We start from the raw sequence: 5,799 nt of genomic DNA, 5'->3' as shown, positions 1-5,799 counted from the left end.
AAAAATTATTTTAAATAAATAGGGCAGAGATCTAAAATACTTTTCACAAATGCCTGTGCTCAACAGGTATTCTTGTAACAACTGAAATAAGCAATGTAAGATGGAGATAAAGATCTTTGTAGCAGCTGTGATGCTAGTGTTCATTTAAACTGGAGTTCCAGTTTATTTTCTTTACCAAATATGGGTTTTCGTGACTATTCCACATGCCTTTAAATGACATTTTTCATCTTCTTACAAAGGTCTGTTCTTAAATAGAAAACACTGTGGTCTAAACTAGAAATGTGAGAAGACTTATATTTATTATCTCACTAGTTCCAGAAGAAGAATCCACCAGCACTTACGGAGGACTGAGCAGAGTTTAATGGTAGTCTGTCTCTTAGCAGAATCATGCACTGTTTACAACTGTTTCCAAGACGTGCAGGTGCATTGTGAGAAAATGAGCCACTACTGAAGTCATATTATAGACACTTAGTTACAAGTGTTTCAGTCACATAGCAAGAAATTAACAATGCTGCATTTGTTTTCTTTTTAATATTTCTCATATTTCTTATTCTCATTCTAAAGGAATGCGTTCTAATCCAAGGACACATTCTCATACATTCATTAATCCTGCTGCTCTAAAATGTTTCACATGAAAACTCAAAATCAGATGGCTTTATGCGTTCCAACTGGGCTTTTGTAAAACAGGGTCATCCTTGAACTTGTCATCTGCTGAGGTATTAAATTCCAGATTTCACTCAATTACATGATCTTAAGAATGTGGCAAGTTGCCATTTCTTTCTCAACTTTGAACAAATGTTATTGCATCTAACTGTTTAATTTCAGGAATCTCTCAATTATAAATGACCCTTAACAGGAAGTTGTACATCTTCTAAAAATTTACCTATGAAGGAAATGTAAATGTTACTTATAGCCTACATTCTGTTAAGACTAAAAGACATTTTTTTTCATCCAGAGTTTAGCAAACATGACTTAACAAATTAATATTTACTTCAGAGCTATAAGCAAAATTTGTTCCTCATATTGGAAGACAGTATTACAAAAGATGATACACTGCCTTCACAGAAATAATCATTGATAGTTAAGACAAGCCATTTATTAGAGATACATTTAACTAAAGCAAAAACTGATCTAAGATGGTGCAAAATTTGAAACAAACTGTTTAAATCAAAGAAATCAGTTAAAGTAAAATAAAACTACGCAAGACATGTTAAAAACAGTTGTTTCAGATAAAACCTTAACTCTGTCCTAAAATGTCTGCATAGAATAGATTCCTTCTTAAATAACATATTCTTGTTTATCTGAACCAACTTTCTGATATTCTCCATGTATTTGCTTCTCTAACAGCACTCAGAAACTAAGTTCACTGGACTGTTTGACTGAGTTCACTGAACGTACCTTTTTGTAACATAACAGTTTCAAAGAATCTGCACTAATTATCCTATAATTATTAAACGTTAAAAAAAATAACATAACTTCGAACCTCAGCTGTCTGATGGTATGGGGAACACCACGGGCCAAAAAGGTTAGGTTGCTTATTATAGCAGAGCTTTGCACTTTACCCAAGAGGTTTTAGAGGAGCAAATCTGCATTTCAAGCTTAAATTTACATTCAAAAGCAATAATTTAATATATATCCGTGATTATTTTTAAACACATGTGCTTTGCAGTGCAGAGCAATAGCATTGTTGCCTTTCCCTCAGCCAGACTTTCGAATGCTCAGGACAAGCATGTGTGATGTTGGAGAGGACCTCATAGTGCCATGGAGAAGACAATGTAGTGCCATGGCTGGGGTCCTTCTCTATACAGGAAGGGAGACAGTGGTATTCAACAGGCAGTGATTGAGCTGCAGAGGCAATCAGCAACCTCCTGGCTAGGTGTGGAGGGAAGACAGCAGGGCCTGGTAAGTGGTTGCGTGAAGAATCAGGATAAGATAAGGGAGCAGGACTGGGAGTTGAATAGCTGAGAGGGGGCTGAGAGAGGACAGCTGGTGAGAAGGACAAGCCTCTCCCAAAAATGGGAGACCAAGAGAAGTGAACAGCTGCTGCAGCCACAGGGAGCCCGGGAAACAGTAGCTGGGAAAAGACTGACTTGAAACGGGACTTACAGGAGCTAAGCCAGGAGCAGCTGAGAGACTGCGGGAAGGAAGGGCTTCTGGGGAGCTTCCCACTGCAGGTAGAGGGCAGCTCAGGCAGCTCAGGCAGCCAGCACCTTGAAACCTTGCAACCTTTGCCAGGAGGTAGTGGAAAACACCTTCTGAGTAAGCAAGGCATGGGAAAATCTCATCAGGCCTTTTTGTTATGGGCTTTTGAAGAGGAAAATGGGCTTCTGGGCAGTCAAAAGTTGGAATCTACTCCTGGGTATAAAATAAGGAGGCCAGGAATGGCTTGGATTTTCTGTGGAGAAATGTATATGTCTGAACTTTACATTCTGACTGTCAGAGGTGGAGAGAACATGAGAAGAGAGATCTGGGCTGTCACTTGGCATCAATCTGCTGGAGATACCAGACTACTGTCAGGTCATCAGCTTACGAGTAACTCACACATTTGCAACACCAAAAATTTCTAAGACTTTGTTTATCATACTGAATTAAACCTACACAGAAAAAATCTCTGGCTGAGGGCAACTAGCACAGAGTAGCACATTCCTTGAAGTGATGCCAGGGAGTTTTGTGAGAGAACGTTTTTTGGTCTAGACCAAATACAATCCCAAAACCTTTCTAACACTTTAACCATATTAACTGTTGGACTTGAGTCCTCAGAAAGATTTTCTGAAGGTATTAATTTTCTAGAATGTTTAATTTACTAGAATAAACATAGCTTAAGGGCTCTTTCCAGCCAAAATGGATGGGACTGAATGATTCAACCACACTGTGTCATAAGAAATAACTTTGGATTGATTGAGGATACTTGTGCAATAATTGTGTTTTTGCACTCATTTCAGCCATAACAGATCTGTATCTGTCAGCATATTTTCAAAAGCATGTGCAGGTTATTCTCCTGTTTTCTAATGCCAGTAAGGACAGAAGGAAATGTTGGAGCTGTGTTTTGATACGTTGAACAGAATAAAAATAATTTCAGATATTTCAAGCTGCGTAGACCCACAGCTTCTTCCTTTCATAATGGCCTGTTTTGTCCCTTACCTTGACTGTCTTTGTCATGGAACTGCCAAAGAGTTAGAGATGACTCATTTTGTAGTGGATTCATTTTACTGATACCATCTACCTCTGAATCTCCACCATCCATCCAAGACTACAGTAGTAGAACAAGCTACCCCATCCTGGGTCAATTTAGGCAAGAGTCAGCTAAATGGAACGAGAACTAAAATCTAAGCAATGCAGAGATAACATTAGTAGGAGAGAACAGTAAGCCAGCACTACTCCAGAATGACCGCAGCCACCACTGGTGCACAGTCTGGGGCTGTCAGAGTGCTACAGAAAGCCCAGGTATGATCTGCAACCATGGCACATCTGCATCCAACCTTGACAAGCTTCTTCTCCAAAGTGACTGTAGTTCCTCCTTCTGCAGTTCTTCCTTCCACAGTTCTCCAAAGAGCTTTCTCTCCAGGTTTAGGTTGCTGTCAGTCACCCTAAATGCAGTACTGTACTCAGAATAATTTGGAATATTGTAGCCTGTTTGGTAAATGCAGGTGTTGTGACTGTATAAGAGTCTGCCTGTTATTGATAACTTTGGCTTCTTTAAAGCATCTAGGTGGAACTCGGATTTTAATTCAGAAATTTCCAAATCACTTCACTTGAAAGCGAAGCGCATCTCTCCTGATGATGCAGTCTCATGAAACTGAAAGTCTTGAAGGAGGAGCTGCTGGTGGAGTGTTTGCTGTGAGGCATCTTCCATGTTGGTAATTCTTCTTCACTAGCCTTTGGGTGCTCTGCAAATCCCATTGTTCACATCACTTATAAAAGCTGATTGGGACAGCATGGAATAAGGATTCTGCCCCCCCCTCCCCAGAAAAAAAGTCTTTCATTTAAACTTAATGCTGAGCTAACACCCAATTTCAAAGTTAGAGTTTTGAGCTGGCATGCACTGTTAATGACTAAATTTAAGTGGTTCTAATAAGTAAACAAACAAACAGATAAATAAATAAGAAATAAAAGACTTCACACTACATATATTTGGCCCTGGGGTGAGTCCAGCTGTAGAAGATGACATCCAAGAAGTTTGTGGAATTTTTCTGTTTGGGGGTCGGCATGATTTGATGGGCTAAAGAGCTGAGCAAAGTGGTGTGATGTTGGAGCTGAGGCTGTTTGAAGGAGGATGTTGGAGTTGAGCCACCATTCTATGCTGTCCATGGAGAAGTGTTGGATAAATGTGTGGTGGGTCAGGTACAGGGCAGGGCCCATGGTTCCTTTGATAGCTCAGTTGGGAGAGCGGAGGACTGTAGGCTCCCTTGCATGGCCATCCTTAGGTCGCTGGTTCGACTCTGGCTTGAAGGAGTGTCCTTTTGGCTCTGGACCAGACCCTCAGGCACCTCTGCCTTTTGCACCTAGCCATGTGGCTCCCCTTCAGGGACTGCCCAGCCTTGAACTCTTGCCTGAGGTGGACAAGATGACCAGCCAAGGCAGTTTTGGGTGAACCCTGGGCAGGGGATGGTGGCCCTGAGCACTGGCATTGTCAGGGGTCAGAAGCAGCAGAAAAGTCAATGGGTGACGTGGTGGGGGTGTGAGAGTGAGGTTGGTGGGAAGCCCCAGCTTTGGGTGCAAGGCAGCCTGGGTCCGGACTAGGTGCCTGTGAGGAGTGTGGACCTCAGACAGAGGCTGTGGGTTGGGGAATTAGCTCAAGTGGTAGAGCGCTCGCTTAGCATGTGAGAGGTAGTGGGATCGATGCCTGCATTCTCCAATGCTTTTCATTCCCTTTGCCTGGACACAAGGCCCTTTGCCTGAGGGCTGTATTCTCTGAACACCCAGACAGCCAAGAGTAGGACAATGTCCCAGGGTGTAACAAGAGCAGCACAGGCAGTTTATCAGACAATCTTATTTTCTTCCTCTCTGCTTGGCAAATGTCAAATGCCATCGTGTGTACTGCTCCCAGCTTTGAGATCCCCTCAATTTCTTGACTAAACAGATACAGAGCAAAATTCAGGCATAAGCATGACAATTTTGTTTAAAAAGTGTTTTAAAATAAGGCAGTAATCCAGAAACAAATATTATGTAGGTGGACATTTTGAAAATACTCCACCCTAGTGTCAGCCATGTATTTTTTATAGGCTGAAAAGTTAGTGAAGTTGTAGAACCTGGTAAAAGGGGAGTTTTAAAATACTTGCTTCAAACACTAGGAGCAGGTATAGACCACTTTCCTTTAACAGATATGTAATTTATAGTTAACTATTCCCTAATCACTCACATATTCCACACAGCTGGTTTATTTAGTCTCTCATTCATAAGAAAGCAGTATCACAGCATGGTAGCAGGAAATAGAAGGGATTTACAAAGAACTGGTCACAGAAGAGGTTAAGTACAAAATCTAATTAAAAATACTTTGAAATGTTATTTAGTTTCTGTAACAGTGTAATAGATTTATTTTGGGGAATATTGGATGGTTCAATAATTACTGACAGAAATTTATATTCCCAGTTTGTCTTTACTATGACATATAAGCTTTCACTCATATGAAGACTTTATTTTATTAATACCTATCTGAACTCTGCAAGAATTTCCACAGATAGATTTTTTCCTCATAGTAAGATATTAGGAAATCAGTTTCAAATCCAAAAAAGCCACTGACTTCCTAGGTGAAAGTGGGTAAACTGCTTGAAAAAGAATGTTTTGACAACTTTGGTGTAA

The 5,799-nt window shown here is 40.6% G+C and overlaps 1 non-coding gene across 1 annotated transcript; it reads left to right on the top strand.

Annotated features, from left to right (window-relative positions):
- The first annotated feature begins 4,363 nt into the window (after positions 1 to 4,363).
- TRNAY-GUA lies at positions 4,364 to 4,452 on the top strand. Its single transcript is given in 2 exon segments — positions 4,364 to 4,400; positions 4,417 to 4,452. It is a non-coding gene; the product is annotated as a tRNA-Tyr (tRNA).
- Positions 4,453 to 5,799: the final 1,347 nt, after the last annotated feature.

This window comes from Mesitornis unicolor, unplaced genomic scaffold (assembly GCF_000695765.1).
Source record: "Mesitornis unicolor isolate BGI_N332 unplaced genomic scaffold, ASM69576v1 scaffold10050, whole genome shotgun sequence".
In the NCBI taxonomy this organism is placed as follows: domain Eukaryota; kingdom Metazoa; phylum Chordata; class Aves; order Mesitornithiformes; family Mesitornithidae; genus Mesitornis; species Mesitornis unicolor.
Note: the sequence above shows the minus strand (reverse complement) of the source record. Positions and strands in the feature narration are given on the sequence as shown.